The following is a 23,145-nucleotide window of genomic DNA, read 5'->3' as shown; positions in this document are numbered from 1 at the left end:
TACATTTTGAATAACAAGGATCAAATGAAAATTAGGGGATTTTCTAACTATCGAAAATTTTTTGAAATTACTAGAATTCAAAGCATTCTTAAAACTACTTCTGGATTATCAATAAGTACGTTATATTAAAAGTCAAAAGAAAATATTTGAGAATAAGATCTAGACTGGACTAGAATATACTATGATCTTTGTTTTGAATAGTAAAGTGCAGATTTACCTTTTTATATTTAGGTATGTGAAGGATATATTCATCTTTTTGAAATTAACAATAGGCTTCTAATTCAAACTTTGCAAAGTCAAAATTCTGTTTTCCATTATAATACAATAGCAGAGAAGAAAACAGAATTGTTTTTTCTTTAAAAACCCGTTAAATGTTTTAAGGTAAAAATGATTTATTAAATATTATTTGGGTTATTTATGCATAACTAGACAACAATCCAAAAGATTAGATATAGGAGATCCAAAGATTACATATCTTACTTCAACCATTTATTTACTCAAGCTATGCAGTGTATCTCACTCAAATTATACTTCTCCTGAGATTCTCTTGGCCCCACCTGTTTTTTGGTCCTTAGCCACCTGCTCATTGGAAGGTCTGCCCACCACATTCATCCTGCTCATCACATTTGTCCTATCTCTAATAATCAGCTCTCTTAGCCTTCCCAGCGTTAGGGTTTTAACTCTGCTTATCTCTTTATACCCGCAGCACAGCACCAGTGTCCAGTGCAACCCAAACTATGAAGGCCAGTTTCTTCCACCATGTCTGGGCTTGTACCACACTGTAGGATGTGGGATCTTGCTTCCCTAGCAGGTACTCAGAGATGCACACTCCAGAAGTGTAGAAGAATTTCTACTTCACAGAGTAAACTCTGTGTAATGGGTAAAAGGAATTAAGAAAGAAATGGCAGATTAATCCATTTTCCCTCTTCGCCCTCAGAGGTGTTTTCAAGGATCAGTAGTCTACATGGTAGTTCTGGAAGACATCTTGCCAGACCAAGTAACCATCTATGTTTTCTTTGGAAACACAGTCCAGCTTCTTAATCAACTTCCTTTTTTTCTTACTCTCTTGCTATTGTATCACACAATAATGCTTAAGTGCATAAGCTTTGTCTCAGGCTTTGTTTTCTAAGGAAACTTGGTGAAGACATTTAGCAACAATAAATCCAGACTATAATAAGATGATATTAAGTCCCCTTACTAGTGACTGTTATGAAATAAACTTGTTTAGGGAGGAATCTCTATAATATTAGAGGAGATTGAGCATAATAGGGATAAAATATTGGCTCAGGTTTGGTTTTCTCTTTGAGTTGTGAAGAAGCTTGAGTGTCTATCACCATAGTAATGTAGCAATTATGTGATTTGCAACTAAATTTATATACATCTGACATCATATCACATATGTGATAATGTACATGTTAGACACTATATCTACTTGTGAAAATGGCTAAGATAAAAGTTGTTCTCACAAAACTCACAATTTTTATCAATGTTATATAATTAAGCCTAATTAATTATATGACGAAAGTATTAATTAAGGTACAATTGGTATTTATTTACTCTACCAATATGTAAAATAACATGTTATATGTATTAACTGATGTATAACATCAAGAGATTTGAATTATATTCTCAATTCTTTTTTTAGCTTAGCTAGTAAATAACACCTTGAAGAAATCACCTAGCTTTCCCAGTTCTCATCAGTTAATAAAATTAATGAGTTGAACTATATACATAGAAAGGCCTAATGTTGTGAAAAGCAATATTAAGAAGCATTATTTGGGACAGTATAATAGAGTACACAGATGATGGCTAAAGATCAGAAAGCTTTTCCTATCTCAATGTAGCTGCCTGCTATAAAAGCATTGACTGCATTCAGAAATACTTTAAAGAATGCTCAATAAAATAAATGAGGTCAACGTTTATTACGCTCATTCTGGGTAATTAAGGGCATGAAGAATATAAACAAAATGTGAGATTTATTCATTAAGTCATGCAACAAGTATTTGTTGAATATCTACTGTGAGTTTACTTTTGTATTTGATACCAATAATACAGTAGCAAGAGAGAAAGAGGTGCCCTCGTCAGTTAAGCCACTCACACATATATGACCCAAAATGGCGGCAAATGCCCTTGAGAGTTGTTAGTTGTGTAAGGAACAAGAGAGCAAGAACTGCTCAGGCTAACAGTGGAATTTGTGGTTCTATAACCTCTTACAGAAAGGTTGAAAAATCAAGCTGTGGAAAAGGCAGTCTGGAATTCAAGAGCGACCCTCTCATTCTGTTCATCATCTCTTCTGCACACTGTGTTTTGGCATCCTTCTCCCTAACTGCATCTGGTTTACTCCACAAGGGAAGAAACATGACAATTGGGGGCTGATGAATTCCATCTCTTCCTGTTAAAGCCACTGGTGAGAGACTGATAAGCAGCATCTTTTTTGTCTTTTGTCCCAGGCCAGATATCTTGGAAAAAGAGATAGTGTCACAGCTTGACTTAGGTCTACATCCAAGGCTCATCAAATTCAGTCACACATTTATCAACTTGTTCCAGGGCTGGGTCTCTGACCAATCAGAATGGACACAGATAGCACTGCAGAGGTTTCTAGAGAAGGTTTTACTCTCTAATTCCTAGCTCATGATGCAGTCCAGGGGATCCACGAAAAGGGTCACATAAGCCAGGATCTAAGTAGAAAATGTTGGGAGCGTTGAATTTCAACACTGCCTTCCAAAAAATGATCATACTGTTTTAGAAATTGGTATTAATAAAATAGTATTCTTTCTGGGATATAGAGTAATAATAGACTGAGAAAATATATTTTATTTGGTACCTAATAACAAGTATCAAATATACACAAATGAGTATTGGGTTTGCTAGGATTTTCACTTTCTTACATACAAGATTTGTTTATTTTTAATAGTCACTAGGTGGCAATTCTGGGGCCAAAAGGCACAGTATCAGATTATTAGTGTAGTTTTATGATCTATTAAATTTGCTGTTCATAATGGAAAGATAGCATTATCTGGGGAAATTAGCTATATGAGCTTTTTTTTTCCCCCAAATATATCTGTTTTCATAAGGTTGACCGACTATACAATCCAAATGCAGATAACTTAGTGTTCTTTAAATGTTATTTGACTAATACTCATAATTATGAAAAGCTTCCTACATTTTATTTTATATTCTTCACTTCATGGGATTTCAACAGCTTCTTTTTGATCACTAGAAGTACTGCAGCATAGTTATAGAAAATGTTTGTCTCATTAAAATTTACCCTCCTGCAAGTTCAGAAGATTGTAAGTGTATGTATAATTTTATTTCCACTGGGTGATTTTTGTAATGTGTATGAGCCATTCTCTCTAATGGAAAGTGCAATCGTAAGGTACTTTAAATAGGCATTAATCCTCACAATACATTTGCAAGTTAGGTAAGCAACATGAAGCGTGGAGTCATAATAGGCATTATCCACATTCATCCACCTTCACAGCCTGCAAAGCTAGAAATCACATAGAACGATAAAAAAAAAAAAGACATTTGCAAAAAGGAATAGCAAGGATAGTTGTGGTATATTTCCTTTCTGGTTGTCATAGACAGATGAAGTAAAACAGGAGCACAAAACTGTATTTTTTTTTAGAAAAAGAAGGAATAAATTAAAATCGCACAAAGCAATGCAAGATACCTGTCATGTAAAAGAAGAAATTAAGTCTTAGATAATTTATCCAGATAAGGGCATTTAGATATTGACACCATAAAAAATACCTCTTCCCATCCTCTTGCTACAAAGCCTCCTTTCCTCTGTACCTTCATTGACACAATAACTTGTTCTTACCAAATAATCAATGGAGATAGAGCATTAATTTATTTGGGTGGAAGCTGAAAAACTAACAAACAAAAAAACCAAAACCAAAGCAAACAACAATAACAAGAAAATGTCTTTGAGACTGTCAATACTTCCATGAAGAAAGGATCCCTGCATATCTTACTTAGAAGATACAGAACTACATAGAAGATACAGAACCTCCCCTGAATCTCCTAAAACTGATGTCATCTTATTGAATAATTTATTTTGTCCACCTTGGTCACAGAACATATTCTATAAGCCTCATAGCAGATATTTGGAATCAGTTGGAACATAATCTGTTTAAAATATATATGGAATATAGATAGGCACACATTAATACTTAAATAATGAAAATAGAAATTTAGTAACTTAGGCTATATTTACACTAGTCAAATCACCAGGTTAAAAAAAATAACTTTATGGTTTTTTTTTTCATTTTTTTAACATTTATTTATTTTTGAGAGAGAGACAGAGTGCGAGTGAGGGAGGGGCAGAGAGAGAGAGGGAAACACAGATCCCAAAGCAGGTTCCAAGCTGTCAGCACAGAGCCCTATGTGGGGCTCAAACCCATGAGCCATGAGATAATGACCTGAGCCGAAGTCAGACACTCAACCAACTGAGCCATTGGGTGCCCCTAACATTGTGGTTTTAAGCCATCTTCACTTCTCAACTGGATTAAGTGTTTGCCAGTATTCTTGATTACACAAAAAATGAGTCAGTAAGCCACTAAATTAATGTTCAACCTATATTTTTTATCTACTCTGATGTGATTTTAGTTTATATGTTTATTAATGCCTGCCCTTAAACAGTAACCTTAGATTGTTTATGATATACTGTAAACAATATTAATTCTTATTATTTAAGGTGACTGTGCATTTATATCATTTATGATTAGCTCAGACATGAAATTTTGATCATTCCCACATTTTTTTCCATACTTCTTTACATAAAATAAGGAATAGACTTCCTGAATGTTTTTTTCTGTATTTTTCCATTATTAGAATGAAATGAATAAGTGCTTAGATAGACAGTATAAAAATTGTGAGTCAAAAAAAAAAAAAAAAAAACCTTCACTATCTGTACCTTGCCTTGGCATACTGCTCTTGCTGATTCAACAGAACTTTAATTTCAAAGACAAACTTTAAATTTCTATCAAATATTTCAAGGACAGGAAAGAAGACCTTTAAAATGTCATTCTTTTATAATAAGTATTTAAAGATTTATGCCCATACCAGAATATCAATTAAAATGTCATAATATATGCATATACGTCAGAGAAACTTTTTATCAGAGGGAAAAAACTTCTAGCAACAGGAATTGAATAATAAAGATAAAAGAGTCACAATATTCCTAAAAAATATGTCTATTGACAGATATGTAATTATTCACTTGTCAATTTCCTCCTACGGTTTTTCTACTTATTCTTTTTACTACTGTAGAATTTTAAATCTCATCAAAATATTCCAAAAGTCTCAGTTTCCTTAATCGAAGACTAAAACGCATTCAAAATTTGCCAAATAAAATACCACACAACTTTTAATACCATCAGTATAAAATCTATGTGATAGATACAATCATATGGATTTTGTGTGGTCCGTTTGGGAACTGTTTACATACATATACTGTTACTTCTGTTTGTCCCTCAAAAGTCTTATAGAACATTAATATAATTGTCCATGTTTAGTGCAAATTTGGTTTTGGAGCAGTAGAGTATATTGTGACAGGCAGAGACTGTCTGTTTCACTTAAATCTAAGAACATTAATTCTGTACACATTGCTTCTTGGCTGCATGAAAAGGCAAAAGGTGGTCATACTATCTGAGGAATACCTGAGGAAGACCAATCAAGTTTCAAGTGCACTGCTGAATTCAGCCCTGAAGTGCCAGAGAACCTAACTGGAGCTTGATGGATGGGATCATGTCAAGTGGTAAGACTGCTCAGTGTTTGCATAGCCAGAGGCCCAACCTCACTTCTCCAAGGGGACTTTAAGCACAAGCAACAGAGCTGCTTCAATGTTTGTCTTTTTCTGAGAAAAGAAAAAGCTCAGTGCATCTGAAAGCACAGTTAGGTCTCCCTGAGCCTATGAGTTTGCAGAATGGGTAGACAAGTCAAACAGAGGTGGCTGATCATAACTCTTTTAAATATGGATTCCAAAGCTGCCAACTGATGGCCCCCGGAAGGGGAATAGGGGGTGAAACGCAATCAGATTTGGTGCTAAAGAGAAGCTCTACCATAAGCTAGCTATTTTTAACTTGATGTTGTTCATTAAACAAACAAACAAATAAAACAGTGTCTGGTGAGAACCAGGAGATCTAAAATTAACGTGATGGAACATAAATTGGAAAAAGAGAACATCTAACAACATATTGTGGAAAAGATGTTGTGAGATAGCGTTACTGAGATTTGTGCAGGCAAATAGATGAGTGAAATAAATAAGAATATGCCAAACATTTCCGTGAGGAGAACAAAGAATTATGTGCAAAACCATGGAGAATTTTGAATGCTATGTTCATGTGGAGTTTATTCCCACTTAAATAAATGTTCTAAGAACTCTATTTCTTTTCCTAGCCAAATTTGGCTCCTACATCCCTTGAGAGTTCCTACCTCGGAGTCTTAGCAGGCACACTACTCCTCTTTCCATGAAAATCAAATGCTTTCCGTCAGCTTACTCAAAGTCTATTCCTTAAGGTTTACTTCAAAATTGTCATCTGCATCAAGCCAACCCCAAACACTCCAGTCAACAGAAATCTACCTCTTTGAAAATTTTAATTGTTACTCTGTGCCCTCTCTTTGGAACTTTTTTTCTTATTCCCCTTTGAGTTGTTGTTCATCTCAACAACTCAAAACATGTGAGTTCTGTTTCGGACATGTTGGCTTAAAGTGTTCGCATGCCATCCAGGTGAAGATGGCAGCTTCACAGCAGACAACCTTCTCTGTGACGATGAAACTGCGGAGGATGTTTAGAGTCAGAAAGCAGTCTGTGGCTCAAATTCAAGTCCTAACGAAAACGGAGTGGATTGAATGGATTGTAAGAAATAAATTCAGAGAGATGCAGCAGAAAGCTCATACTTTCTGTCCTTCAAAAGTGTTTTTTTCCTGAGATGGTAAGAATCAGCGTAAGATTGCAGGAAGTCTGGGCCATGAAGGATATTGGAAATCTTGCCTCAGGCAAGAGAGCTCCTAGCCATTAGCCATGTGGAAATTCTGCCTTCATTGTGGGAGGGGTGTCAGGGGAACAGAACTTGATAAACTCCTTTGGGAACGCACAGCACCCATCCTCAAGAGATAATTTGCTTAAGTCTCGACAAGAGCAGGAACTAGACCTTAATCTTATTATCTGAACATTTGTGCATATTTGTTACTTTGTAATATCTGTTAGAGGGTTGAAGAAATCAGCCTCCACTTCCCACGTGAGAAAAATAAACAGTGGCAAGATTTTGTGCGTGGAACCTGCATGTGGAAGTTTCTGGAATTTTTTTCTTTGTTACCCCCCCACTCAAACCAGGGTGGAGGTGGAGGAGGGAATGGCACTTAATTATGCAGTTTCACTTTGAATTTTGAAACCATTCAAGAACAGGAATTTAATCAGCAAAAGTGATGAAACCAACATGGGCCATATGTGTTTCTTACTTAATATTATCTGAAGTGGAAAATAATAAAGGGGCTTTAAAAATGATTCTGACAGCTATCTTTCTCACAAAGCTTAAACTTCGCATTTGCTCCCTACAAACAGGAGCACATAAATGCATATTGATGTGTTTAGGTTCTGACCAGTAATCAGATAGCTCCCTGGATAAGCATTGGCCTAAAACACCCCCTCAACCTAATATGCAAAATGGGCAGATATACCAGGTCCTGTGGTTTGTCCTGAGTGAGGGTAGAACAGGCTGGGCAAAAAGTGGAGAAGAAGAATAAATCTATCCATTTTCTAAGTGCTGACTATTTGCCTGAGGCTTCACTTGCATTATCTATAATGCTCATAACTACCCGGTGAAGTCGATAGCATCCCGGATTTATGGATAAGAAAACCACAAGTCCGGAGGTTAATTAAGTTGTTGGAGGTCACATATGGAGTAATTAGCAGGACTTCAATTTGAACCCAGGTGAAGAAATAGATTTCATCCTGGTCTAAACCTGTCCTGCTGGAGCTTTGAAACATCACGAAGGCTGACCCGTAAAATCCTTTGATCCAGCCTCGGAGACATCTTTGCAAAACTTGTGCCTGGATTTTCATCATTATTCGTAATGGTGGAACAAGCAGGCACTTAACTAGATATTGCAGAAAACATGAAGGAAGCAGAAAGCTACTAAAACCAAAAGTGAAAATGTCCAGGTTGATTACGAAGCCGTGAATTATGCAGAGTGGCAGTGACAGCAAGCAGCACGCTGAGGATGTGAGGGCCAGGCTGCTCCTCTAGTGTTAAGCAGGCTTCAGAATTTCTGACGGGCACTGCCATCTCCAGGCACGTTGTCTTGACTTCCTTTGGCTTCCTCGGGTAGCACATTTCCTAAACTATTAGGAGCTGCGTTTGTTTTCTGTAGCTACCACAACAAAGTACCCTGAGTTGGTATCTTAAAACAAAAGACACGTATTCTCTTACAGTTCTGGAGGCCAGAAGTCTGTATCAGTATCAACATCAGTATCACCACCTGTGGCCAAGATCAAGGTGTTGGAAGGGTCACATTTCCTCCAGGGACTCTAGGGGAGAATCTGCTCCAGCTTCTGGGGGCTGCAGTACTCTGATCTCTACTTCTGTCTACCTACCACCTTGTCTTCTGTGTGTGTCTTTGTGTGTCTCCCTTGTAAGGATGTGTTTGATGGCTTGCGAGACTCACTGAGATCATCGAGGGTAAGCTCCTTTTTTTAAGATCCTTAACTTAGTTACGTCTTTTGCCCCAGAAGGTGATCGTCACAGGTTCATAGATGAGGGTGCAGACACATCTTTTAGGAGGACATCAATCTGTCCAATATAGTCACCAAAGGACAAATGGACACCTGGCCAGTTTGATTTGAATAACATATGATTTGCTTTGTCTTTTTGGCACCTACTGCATTCTTTTGACTGAAAAGTATGATGGTGGTACAGGACTGGTGGACAGATATTTAAAATAGAATTTTAGAGTTTAGATATAATTCTTTAGGAAATACAAGTTGAAGGTGGAAGACAAGTCTTCAGATTACAGTTCTTGTCCTTGGAGACCTAACCCTTCCAAGGGATGTGGACCAGTGTTTGAGTGGATTTTCATATGTGTGCATTACCCAACAGTAAGAAGAAATTTACAGTTAATGCTCTGTTAAATGAGTCTCAAAAGTAAGCACTTACATGCTTTGGCTACAAAATAAAAGGTTCAGTCAAAATGAGTAAATGTAATTACTATATGCATCATGGAGAATATTGTCCATGGATATTCAGAGAATATTCTCAGAAACCATGAAAAAAATCAAATTCAAAAAGTTTGGCAATCTACTCTCTACCCCCAGAGGGGGGGATTTTAAATTTATAAACAGTTCATAATAATATTCGTTTCTACATCTATCAAGAGTTCAGAAAAATCATTTCTCTAACACATATTTATTTGTGTATTTATGTATTTGTTTATTTATGTTTATTTGTTTTTGAGAGAGAGAGAGAGAGTGGGTGAGTGAGTAAAGGAGGGAATGAGAGAGAGGGAGAGATAGGATCTGAACAGGCTCTGTGCTGACAGCAGAGAGCCCAATGCGGGGCTCAAACTCACAAAATGAGAGATCACGACCTGAGTAGAAACCAAGCGTCAGACACTTAACCCACTGAGCCACTCAGGTGCCCCTTTAACACATACTTTTATAAAATAGTTACTAACTTTTTAAGTCAATGCTACTTCTTTTGTTTTTGCCTGAATTTCAGCAGATGATTTGGCACAGATATATCACCAATGAACAAAGATAGTGACAAGGGGATAGGTGCAATCCCCAGAGCTTTGTAACTGGGAAAGCATAACTTGTTGGAGACAGAAACAGAAGAAAGCGAAGTCTACAACCCGAAGGGTAAAGTAATGATTACAGCTACAAGAGTTTACAGAGGGAAATTATGTAGATAACATCAACAGTGCTAATCTGGTAGAATATTTTATAAACATTAATTCAGACCCAACTCAGAACCAAAGTGGAAAGAACTGATTGGAATCAAAGCAGCACAATTTTGACGTTCCCACCATAAACATAGACAAGGGCTCACAGAAATCTCGCTCTTCCTAGTATTTTGATTAATACACCTTTCAATCGTTTGAAGTGTTGCAAAAGATACTTCAAAATGCAAATTGTTATTCTGATTTTAGAATCCCAGGAGGAATATTATAAAAAACTTGTGTCTTATCCAACCTTACAGGGTAAGAGGAATAAAAATGAGGTCTGTTTAAGCTTTAAAGTAGAAAAACCACAAATACAAATTGGGACTCTCTTCCTTTAACATACTAGAGTTCTCTACATAAATTTACATTTCTACAGGCTTTTTTTGTTATATGCACATGCCCGCGAGGTTGGATCTTGAATTCTATATATTTGGAAGCATAGGATGTCAAGTTTTTCAATAAAATGTTTCTCTCTGTTGACAGTTTTATGTGGATGTCCGCTAGGATAGGCTTTGTATACTGTGTTCTGGAATTCAAATAATAGCAATAATAGTAACAATAGTAACAGTAATAAATTTAGCATATAAAATGCTTTGAATGAACCAATGTTTGTTCTTATTTTTTTAAGTTTTTTACTTATTATTTATTTTTGAGAAAGAGAGAGTGGGAGCAGGAGAGGCAGGGAGAGCGGGAGAATCTCAAGCAGGTTCTGTGCTGCCAGCACAGAGCCTGATGTGGGGCTCAAACTCACAAAACTGTGAAATCATGACCTGAGCCAAAATCAAGAGTCATATGCTTAACTGCCTGAGCCACCCAGGCATCCCAAACCAAAGTTTTGTTCTAAAACATTTACATAAAGGATTTAATCTTCAAAGTAGTCTATGAAGTAGGACTGTGCTATTTTTTATTTTTATTTTTTAACGTTTATTTATTTTTGAGACAGAGAGAGACAGAGCATGAATGGGGGAGGGGCAGAGAGAGAGGGAGACAGAATCGGAAGTAGGCTCCAGGCTCCTAGCCATCAGCCCAGAACCCGACGAGGGGCTCGAACTCACGGACCGCGAGATCGTGACCCGGGCTGAAGTCGGACGCCCAACCGACTGAGCCACCCAGGCGCCCCAGGACTATGCTATTTTATAACATAGAGAAAATTGAGGCATGGATGCATATCTGAAGAAAAAATATAATTTATGAAAAATGGTTGCCAATATTTACTATAAAACCAAGTCCACTAATCTTTGCTAGTGTTATAGCTCTTGTCAAGCTTCAAGTTGTTCCAGATATTTTATTTTATTTTTTTAAGTTTATTTAGTTATTTTGATAGAGAGAACGTGAAAGAGGAGGGGCAGAGAGAGAGGGAAAGAGGGAGAAAGGTGGTATCCTAGGCAGGCTCCATGAGGTCAGTGTGCAGAGCCTGACATGGGACTCAAACTATTGATACTGTGAGATGATGACCTGAGCTGAAATCAAGAGTCAGACACTTAACCAAGTGAGCCACCCAAGCACCCCCCCACCCCAGGTATTTTAAGATAAATTAATGTAATAGCAGAATTGACTCATCTACAGTATATAATTTTAGTACATTATTGCTAGTGCCAGCTTGATTCTTGAATATTTTTAAATGTTTATTTATTTTTAAGAGGGGATAGGGGTAGATGGAGGGAGAGAGAGAGAATCCCAAGCAGGTTCTGCACTGTCAGCACAGAGCCTGATTTGGGGATCTAATCTCATGAACCATTAAATCATGACCAGAGCCCAAATCAAGAGTTGGATGCTTAACCGACTGAGCCACCCAGGCACCCTGATTCTTGAACAGTTTTCCTTTAATAGAAACTTTGCAGCTTATACATTAATTGTAATAAACAATAGTCACTTAAGCAATTTTTCTCCAAGCATTGTTTAATATTTAAACAAATTCTAATAGCATTAAAGAGCTGAGTGTATTTTCATCTGTAAGGGATATGTTTATGTGTAGGTAGAAATATTATATCTACATCTCTATATATCTAGACAGAGAAAAAGAAACAGAAAAATGAAAGACAAAGGACAAAACTAGAGACAGAGGAACAAGGGGTCCAAGAGAGCTACCAATTCTTGAACTTTAATAGCAAAAACCATTTTTAGCCAAAGCGAACAGTGAAATTGTTTCCTTGATTAACTAAAATGTCACAAAGAATGAGCCTCAACAAAAGCGATTCATGTATGTCTGATTTTCTTTTACTCAGCACATCAACATTCACTTGATAAACTTTTGATATAGGACCAACTGTTTCCCTTTGATGCTGAGTCACAAATTAAGGTTCTAAGATGTCTTCCATTTATAAACTATACACACAAAAAATAACATAAAGTTCGGTTTGGAAATGGAATTCCAGTAGTGAAATAAAAACTTTAAAAGATAGGAAAAGAAATTTAATGCTCTTAATGCTAAATTTGTATAGCATTTTATTATTATTCCCAATTTGTCAGCAGTTTTTTGAATTTATAGTTTAATATTATTATTTTAGTCATTGACTTTCATTTGGAAAAATACAAGCCCCAAACATAAAAGTGTATAAACATATTAAAAGAAGGTAATTATTCCCTAAATGAACGTTCCTGGAAATCATACAGAAAGACTATAGAAAACAAACAAACAAACAAAACATATCAGATCTTAGGTGCTTGAAACCTGTAACGGCTCAAAGTTTTAAATTATTGGCTTAAATATTATGTTATATAATAAAAATTAACATTCTCCATAATTAATATGATAATATAGTATCAAGATAGTCAGCCTACACAAATAGGATATAAATTTACAAAGTACAGTATATGTTTAAAAATTTTCCAGTTAAAGAAATAATCTAAAAAAATAGGAAAAAATGAAATCGTGCAGAGTATAATTTTTTTTTCAATATATGAAGTTTATTGTAGCAACATGGATGAAACTGGAGAGTGTTATGCTAAGTGAAATAAGCCATACAGAGAAAGACAGATACCATATGTTTTCACTCTTAGGTGGATCCTGAGTATAATTTAATACTCAAAAATATGAGCCCCCAGTCAGGCTGCTTGCATTCAATTTAAGATTAAAAACCTATCAGCTACAAGCATATGAAAAAAAAGTTCACACTCACTGTTCATCAGAGAAATGCAAATTAAAACCCCAATGAGATATTACCTCCCACTCATTAGAACAGCTACTATCACAAACCAAGGAAGAGAAAATAACAAGTGTTGGCTAGGATGTGGAGGAACTGGAATCCTCGTCCATTGCAGATGGGATTGTAAAATGGTGCAACCACTATGGAAAACAGTATGGAGATTCCTAAAGCAAAATAAAATAAAATTAGAACTACCACATGATCCAGCAGTCCCACTTCTGGTTAAATACTCAAAGAAACTGAAAGGAGGTCTGGAAGAAATACCTGCCTACCCATGTTCATAGCACCACTATTCACAATAGCGAAGAGGTAGAGGCAAAAGTCCATAGATGGATGGCTGGATAAATGAAATTGGGTATATACATACAGTCGGTGGGGGGAGGGGCTTTTTCTCTACCTATCTCTTATGTTTTTGATGGGGGTGGGGGGCTGAAAACCGAACTGACTAAAGACAATTAGCAAGAGAAGAAACAGACTTTTATTCATATATGTATACAGGAGTTCAGAGAAAATGTGCCTCAAGAAAGTGGTTGGGACTGGGGTTTTCATACCATCCTTTTTTTTTTTCTTTGTAAGTTTATTTTTATTTATTTTGAGAGAGAGAGAAAAAACATGAGCAGGGGAGGGGCAGAGAGAGGGAGAGAGAGAAAATCCCAAGCAGGCTCTGTACTTTCAGCATGGAACCCAATGTCGAGCTCAAACTCATGAACTACAAGACCGTGACTTGAGCTAAAATCAAGAGTGGGGCACTCAACCTGACTGACTGAGTCATCCATGTGCTCTGATTCCAAACAATCTTAAAAAGGAAAAGGGAGGGGAAGAAAGACACTAGAAAATAAATGACTTCTTAAAAAGGGAAGAATGGGAGAGGGAGAAAGGGAGCTTATGGAAAAAACAAAACACTTTTGGCAAAGATGAATCAGCTCTTAGGAGAACAGAGTGGGGATGTGATAGTTTTATAACCTCGTATGTCTGTTTAGGCTTGAAGCAGACTTCTCTTGGGTGATGAGTTGATCTTCTGTGGTTGGGAAACTTCTGTGGTTGGGAGATGATTCATGGCAAATTGAGATCTATTGGAAGGTGTTGTTTTCTAGATGAAGGAGTTCAGAAAAAAATAATCCTATTCTCAAATGTCTTTAGCTCAAAATTTTTAAGCTGCCATGGTGATGTCTTCTGGAATGCTTTAATATACTGGAATACTATTCAGCCTTAAAAGAAGGAAATCCTATCACATACTGTAACATGATGAACCTTGAGGACATTATGCTATGTGAAATCAGCCAGTCACAAAAAGACAAATACCATAGGATTCCATTTCTGTGAGGTAATCTAAAGTCATCAAATTTAGAGAAACAGACAGTAAAATGGTGGCCACCAGAGAACGAGAGAAAGAGAGAAAAGGCAAATTGTCATTCAATGGATAAAACTTTCAGTTTTATGGGATGAAAAATTCTGGAGATCTGTTTTACAGCGTGAATATACTTTATTGAACTGTACCCTTGAAAATGGTTAAGATGGTAAATTTCATGTTACGTGTTTTTTACCACAATTAAAACAAAAACCAACCTTATCAATTAGATAACTTTGACTAAGACACGCTACTTCTATCAGCCTCAATTTTTGTTTCTGTAAAATGGTAATTATGGTAATAGCTCTGGCATATTAAGTAGAAAACTGAGATGATAAATGTAAAAGACTTCATGCAAGCCCTGTTCTACATAAACATAAGAGAAAACAAAAAGAAATTATAGGAGGTGAGAGACCATGGGACAAGCTGACGGCAAAATACAGTTTGGCACTCTCTCCCCTCCCCCCCCCCCAGGTGGAATATGTGTGATCTTCCTCGGACACTCCTGGCTACCCAAGACCAAAGGATAGGGGTTTAAGTGCTTGCCATGGTAGTGTGGGAAACTCAGGCAAATGAAAAATTAAATTCCATTACTGCCTACAGCCCATTGACAAGTCATTGAAACCAGCAGAGTGACCTCCCTTTAGGAGTTCATCTGCTTCGATGACATTTTGCTAGGGACAAAAGGGAATCTTAACTTGACATTATCCCAACCTCAAGAATTCTGTGAGTCTACTTAGTTTATCTCAACTGCTCCAAGATATATGCTGGCAATCATACTCCAAGCTTATGGCCCCTGATACACATCTGAAGCATCTCATGACTGAGGTTTTATTAAATGGTAATAAATAGCATTTCCCTAGCAACAGCTAGCCCCTCAAGGTCCTAGAAACCTTGCTTCCAAAATACCTTAGAGACTTACACTATCCCTGACCCCCTCCCAACCTGAGGGTATATAACAAGCTACCCCTCACGACCCCGGTGCAGCTCTTCCTGCCCACTGTTCCTGTCCCCGTGCTTTAATAAAATCACCATTTTGCACCAAAGACGTCTTCAAGCATTCTTTCTTGGCCGTCAGTTCCGGACCACCCCCATGATCACACAAAACTTCATCATAGGCATAAAGGCAGAATAATTAAACAATAGCTTGGTTTAAAATGGAATTCATATGACACAAAAAGAGTTTACTCAGATCATAAGTGTGTTAATGAATAACCTCGTTGCCTTCATGTGTTTGTTTACTTCTAGAATGAGAAGGCAATAAATCTTGGGACATTTCTAAAGAATTTCTTTTAATAGCATTGCTATTATGAAGTTGAAATCTTGATTTCCACTGGGATGCATTCCGGCCTCTGAGCACATTGTCCTGCCTCTCACTTTTTTTTTTTCTTTACAATAAAGCAAACTTTGGCCTGAAGATTTTACCAGTATTTTGTGAAATAATCCAAAGCAAATGGGCAATGCTTTCCAGGATAGCCTGGATTTAGTTAATCAACATTGGAAATTGCCTTGTTCAGTAAGACAGAAATTCAAAGAAAAAAATAATGTTTTGGGGTGGAGGGGGAGTATTAACCAGGAAAAAGGAAATAGAAGATAAAAAGTCCTAAACTCTCCTTGCATAATGTGTCCATCTTCTCACCTGCTGTTTTTATCTTTTAATTTTTTATTTCCCTCATTATATCCTCATCAGGGAGCATTCCATGCTTCATTGCTTGATGCTATTAAAACTTAAGTTTAAAAAATAATTTTAAATCTCTTCCATCTGTATTTTTCTATTTTCCCATCAAGGATCCCAAGGTTGATTGATATTTGAAGACAGCAGTGCATGTGTGTGTGTGTGTGTGTGCGTGTGTGTGTGTGTGTGTGTGTGAATGCACACACACACATGTGTGCATATGAGTTTTCAAAGCTCAGATTGTTTACCACATCTGGCCTCTCATTCCATAATGACACATCTGATACACTGGAGAATAAGTTCTGAGTTAAATTTTATCTCTTCAAATATTTGGGAATTGATTGGGAAGGCAATTCACTGGAGAAGGAGAAATTCCCTTAGGAGTTGATCTCATTTACCTGGTACCTTCATTTCTCAGACCATTTGAGAGGCTAATTACAAATTGGTTTTGATTGTGCTGATGACCCAGGTAGTGACACAGTGGAAAGAAATCACCATTTGAATATATTTTGTTCTAATGAAGGTTACCGACTCAGGAACCCAGACAAGGAATAAATAGAGCAATATACATGCTGTTTTTCTTTGTTTTCTTAGTATTTACATTGGTAAGCATAAAAAGGTAAAAAGGAACATAAAGCAATAACACTTAAATGACTTCACTTTTATGACTCCTTAGGTAGTAGATTTTCATAGATTACAAATAATTGCTGAAACAACAACATTTGAATATGTCACTTAAAACGACTCTTATTTTCAGAGTAAGAAGGTAAAAAGTATGGAACAGAAGTAGGTGAGTCAGACCATGTCTAGCCATGTTTTGAGTCTCCTACTGTTAATTTAATATTTTACTTTCAGTTTTGCTCACTAAAAACCTCTTAAATTCCTGAAACAACCAATCTTTCCATTGAAGTCCTAAAACATGAGTGCCTGATGTGGATTGAAGGGGTAACTTGAGTCTTGTGAAATCTTATTTATTAAACCCAAACCTCCCGCTGTGAAAGAAGTAGTTGATGTGTTTTTCCTGATGTCTCATTCATTTCCAGTTATCTTTTACCTACAGAAGCAACTGGCTAATCATCTAATATCCTTGATACCTGATGTGATAGTCTAATGTGTTTCTGCTTTCAAACATGAGAAGAAACCCTTCAAAACCAACAATAGGTAAGCAGATGTCCAATAAATCCTTTACACCTTTGGGCTTGAGAAAAAAGAAGCCTCATCTGCACTTCCCTTCTATCATTTTAATATGGCTGAACAAAGGAACAAAGGCTCAGCGGCTGACAGCACTGTCATCTTTCTCCAATTCAGTGAAAGCATACATTTTCCAGGTTTCCTGGCAGTGCATTAATGAGGGAATTGTCAGAGGGAAAGAAGGAGTGAGTTCATGGTTCTCAGTTCCATATGTCAATTCTTTAGCTACCGACCCACTGTATTATGGCTTCTAGAAAATATGCTTCGGTTATTAGTAAATGGTAATTTAGAGAACATTTATGCTTTCACCCTGTCATCTTAGTGACCCTCCTCAGCAATATTCATTTAGATTTTGGGCATGGAGTTACTTTCCTAATATTATCCGACAGCTTCTCTTCTCCTCAAATGCAGATATATATTGGCAATGAGCCACCTCTAATTATTTCTCATTACTTTCCTTCTTCTTTTAGCATGTTCTTACTCTGTGGAGCTTTGCCAATTGCTGACAAAAGCCAAATGAAAAAAAAAAAAAAGCAGAAGATACTTTGATGGGTAATCTGTTTCAGCAGCACAGTAGTGCCATTCAAAACTCCACTGGAGTTTTCTTGTTGCCAAAGATCATACCTGCTGCCTGCCATGTTAAACACAGGAAATCTGATGCTGCTTTGGCTTTTGCTGTTGCAAACTCTGGAGGCCATAGAGACACCTCAAGAAGACAAAAGTAAGGCAAAGATATACACATTTATTTATGTGCATATATAATGAAAATATTTCTCCATCCATTTCTGAGCTCTGCAGGCCTTAACCTGTTATGAAAATGAAAAATCTATTTTCCTTCATTCAACAACAAAAAAAAACATATGCAAAGCACTAGGTTAGACACTTGGACGGGAATGACCTATTAAAAAGGTAACTAAATGTAGCTGGTGCTGAGAAAACTTTTACAGTATCATAGGAAGGATAATGGATAAATGATGATGATGTTGATGATGATAATGATATGGAGGAGAAGGATGAAAAAAAGGAGGAGGAGGAGGAGGAGAAGAAGAAGAAGAAGAAGAAGAAGAAGAAGAAGAAGAAGAAGAAGGGGCGCCTGGGTGGCGCAGTCGGTTAAGCGTCCGACTTCAGCCAGGTCACGATCTTGCGGTCTGTGAGTTCGAGCCCCGCGTCGGGCTCTGGGCTGATGGCTCGGAGCCTGGAGCCTGTTTCGGATTCTGTGTCTCCCTCTCTCTCTGCCCCTCCCCCGTTCATGCTCTGTCTCTCTCTGTCCCAAAAATAAATAAACGTTGAAAAAAAAAAAAAAAAATTTAAAAAAAAGAAGAAGAAGAAGAAGAAGAAGAAGAAGAAGAAGAAGGAGGAGGAGGAGGAGGAGGAGTAGGAGGAGGAGGAGGAGGAGAAGTGGGGGAGGGGGCGGGGAAAATCATCAAACTAGTGTGTGCAATTATATACTTAGGAGTTCAAAGAGACAAGGAAAGTTTCTAGATAGTATTTGAGGAAACTGTTTTGTGAAATAAGTGGAATTTAAGGTCGATCTTGAAGGATAACTATACTTAAGTAAAAGAGAAAGGAAAAATACTTGCCCAACAAGAGAGTATGAAGGTGGCTTCATAGAGGTTATATTAAACCTAGTCAGAATCAAGGTTGGTAGAAAAGATGTATTATTGGAAGACAGAACTGGAGAAGTAGGTAAGGACCAGATTATAAAAGGTATCTCTTACAATACCCAGGGGCATGGATTTTATTCAGAATACACAAAAGTTTACCTATAGGGTGGTACTATCTCTGATCACTACTTCAGGAGTATTAATAATGGAAAATAATGAACATATTGATGGTTATGGGGAGAGGCTCAGATATGCAAGGCACCATTAGTAGTCTTAAGGAGAAAAGAAGTTTCTTAATTTGTTTCAGGCTACAACAACAGAATACTATAGCCTGCGTGGCTCAAACAGCAAGCATTTATTTTTCACAGTTCTGGATGCCAAAAGCCCCAAATCAAGGCAATAGCATATTAAGTGTCTGGTGACAGACCACCTCCTGATTCAAAGACATTGCTTGTTCACATAGGGTATGGGGTGAGGGAGCTCTCTGGGGTCCCTCTTAAAAGGGCGCTAAGCTCATTCATGAGGGCTCCACCCACCTTCATGGCCTAATCACCTCCCAAAGGCCCCACCTCCTTATGCCATCACATTGGGGGTTAGGAATTCAACAGTTAAATTTTGGGTTGAAGTAGAACAACTGATGGTTACCAAGGGGAAGGTGGGTGGGAGAATGGCTTACATAGGTGATGGTGATTGTGGGGTGCACTTGTTGTGATGAGCACTGGGTGTTTTATGTGGGTATTGAGTCACTGAATTGTACATCTGAAAGTACTATTGCCCTGTGTGTTGGCTAAATGGAATTTAAAAAAGAAAGAAAAAAAAACTACACTGTGTATAAATAAAATGTTTTTCAAGTGAAAAAAAATGGGTGGGCACAAACATTAGGTCCATAGCAAGAGATAAATGTTCATAATTGCTTGGGTCATGATGACAGCGATGGGAAAGCTGAAGCAGATGATATTCTGCATTACTGGAAACTTTGGAAAGGATGCAGACTCCCTTCTGTTATCTGATCCCGAAACCTCTTTGGGAATCTTTGTTTCTACTCCAAGAAACAGAGGAATAAGAGAGGGGTCAGGGCTGCTTCACAAGAATTCACACCAAAATTCTCTGCTGCACAGTTTATTTCCTACCCTCCAATTTGTGTAAGCAAAACAAATTTAAAACAACTTTATCTAACTTAAGTGGTCACAAAAAAGGATGCAGGGGAATAAGTAACTCTGATTGCATGTTTCGAAGATATTTTATATTTATTCCTAGAACTCTACTTTGAAGGAAACCGTCAATAGTTTGAATATGTCATGCAAATGATCTAGTTGCCACAATGGGTCACAGATAATTAGTACTTGGAGGGGAGTCTAAGTGGGTGGGCAAGGGTTAACTAAAGACAGTGAACTCACGACCTTTTTTGTTTTAACGGCTTTGTAGAAAGAACTATTTTTGCTAGGTTATTCTTCATACATTTTTCTCTATCTCAATTTTGACTCTCAACCTTCTACCGCAGTCCTTCCACTGGTAACAGGAATCATGAAAATGATATACTGCAGTATTAGCAGGAAAACTCAAAACTTGGCCAGTTAAATTATGTGTAGCACTCCAGGTGTCCTTGCACGGTTTGGAGACGATCAGCCTCAGGGTCTAATCTTATAGTCTTTCATGTGAAGTCTGCACAGAAGAACTGTTCATAATGGAATATCGGTAGGGATTTTCTTATTACTGATGAAATAAACCAGAACTAGGACTCAAATTATTTCATGTATAATATGTTCCTTCCCTTTCATTTTATCTGTGGTCTGAGGATGTGTCCTTGCTGTTTTTTTTTTTTTTTTTCAGAAAATGTAAGGACTTTCTGACCTGATATTCTTTTTTACTGATCTCCAAAAAGCAGCAAATGGTAAAAAATTATTACAGTGAGTCTTTTTAAGTGATATAGGATCCAAATTATGCACATAAGATGAGTTAACCAAAGCCAAACCATCATATGCTAATTGAACTTCTTAGAGGGAGATGAAAAAATAAATATCAAACATGTTAAAAGGAAGTGACATAAATAAGTGTAAATTTACCGGAAAAGCATTTTATTATAGCACCTTTCTGATATTTTAAAAAATGTCATGATGTTTCTTAAGAATTACAAAAATATTTCCAATTATCTTATATATAGCATATGTGCTTACTACAGGTCTCCTCATTCAGTTGTACTTATATTCATTTATTTTCAACAGATATTTTAGGTGTTTACAATATGCCACACAGTGTCCTGGGTGCTAGGGAACAAGATTGCATAAGCCCTAAAGGAGTGGAAAGATTGGTCAGAGAGAGAGAAATTGAGAGAGATCCAAACAAATAATTATTGTCAGTACAGTAATCAGGGAATACATAAGTATGATGCTGGTCAAAAGAGGGAGTGTTTTAGTTTTAACTCAATGAAATAAGAAAAGTTATTTCCAAAGAAGATGCCTGGATTGCATCTGGGAAGGCAGTTTAAGATATCACTAATTAGACAAGAATAATTCCACATGAAAAGAAGTGTCTACGCAATGGGGAAGGAGAGAGCTGACAGAAGGAACTTATAGAAGTGTTAGGGTCCGATGCTGGGTAGAGTATAGAAAGCAGTATTAGTTGTTTTTCCTTTTATTGTTTATCATTACTTGGGTATAATAAATGTTGCATCAACCATGACAAAGAGCAATTGGTTAGATATTATAAAACACTACACTCAAAACACACACACACACACACACACACACACACACACTCCTCAAAATGGCTGATGTTTACCATCCTTGATGAGAAACGCATGACTGTCATGGACCTGTTACTTAGAGTTGAGAGAAACTGATCCTGAAATCACTTTATGGCTTATTTTTATCTGTTTTATCATTGTAAATAAAAGCTATCAAATCAAACAACACTTGAAAATCCAAGTTCCAAATTAGACCATTCATGAAGTTTCCATGTTATATTTTCAAATTATGACATAAAGTATAGTGTATTCCTTTCTCCAGGGAAATAACATAGTTATAACAGTGTGCCATTAAGTTTACTTGGATACCTTTATTATTTGTGGTCTATTCTAGAATGTGATTACTTCAAATAGAAACAAGAAATTTGGAGAATTGCTGATGTCCTTTACATTATTACCCCCTTGTGTGTGTCTGGTGTGTGTGAGTGTGCATGTGTTTAAGTGCAAGTGGGACTCCAAGCTCTAGAAAAATTGGGCAGCCTAAACAGTTGTTTGGAGTGTACTTACATATGAATAAGGGGATCACTTTTAGCATAATTATCTATTACATCAAAAATATTCTGGTCAAGGAGAAACAATGTACTTAAGCATAATTTTAGAGGAAAAGGCTCCCATTTACAAATGATAAGAGAAAAATCAACTTACTGACATGTAATATCAAGAGATTATTTCTGGGAAAAATTATGGGTCTTAATTTGGCAAAACTGGTTTTGCATTGCTAACACATTGCGTTGGTTAATTGTTAGCTAGTGCATTTGATGCTTTTGGTTCCCTGTTTGAGGACAAGTTCCATGAATCCATGACTTTTCTTCATATTTTTTTCTGTATAAGTCATGTTTCCCAGCATAACTTTTTCCTTTACCCGAAAGGATTTTCCTGATGGGACTGTGGAAATTCCACTGACAGAAGACAAATTAACAAGAGAAAAGAAAGCATTTATTAACATGGGCAGTGCACATGCCAAGTGAGAGAAACTGATGAGTGTCTCAAAGCGGTGGTTAGAATTTGGGACTTTCATAACATCTTTACAAAGAGCACATTTGTAGAAAAGTGACAAAACAAAGGAAAAGGGCTTAGGCTTTTAGGGGCAGCAAACTATGGGGAGGGGAAGGGAAGATAAGGGTTATTTTAATAAGGTTTGTTGTGTGATTCTTCTCTCAGGACTGTCTCTGGGCTCATGAAGAGTCCAGAGTTGATTCTGGTCATTGGGATTCTAAGTCTGCTTTTAGGCAAATGGTGAGGGAAGACAGAGAGCTTTGGTGTTTATTGTTTTTCTATTGTTTTCAGCTCAAAGTAATCCTTATGCCACAGTGGCATATTTTGCTCCCCTACACAAGGATTCCTCTTGGTGATAATTATTTAAAAAAAAACTATGATTTTTGTTTTCATGTTCATCATCATCATCGCCATCATAGAAAAAGACACTGGGGGAAAATTCACAAATCTGAAGTTGGCAAATAATACACAGATATTTAATACCATGAGAAATGAATTAA

The sequence above is a fragment of the Lynx canadensis genome, chromosome B1 (assembly GCF_007474595.2).
Source record: "Lynx canadensis isolate LIC74 chromosome B1, mLynCan4.pri.v2, whole genome shotgun sequence".
NCBI lineage: Eukaryota > Metazoa > Chordata > Mammalia > Carnivora > Felidae > Lynx > Lynx canadensis.
Note: the sequence above shows the minus strand (reverse complement) of the source record.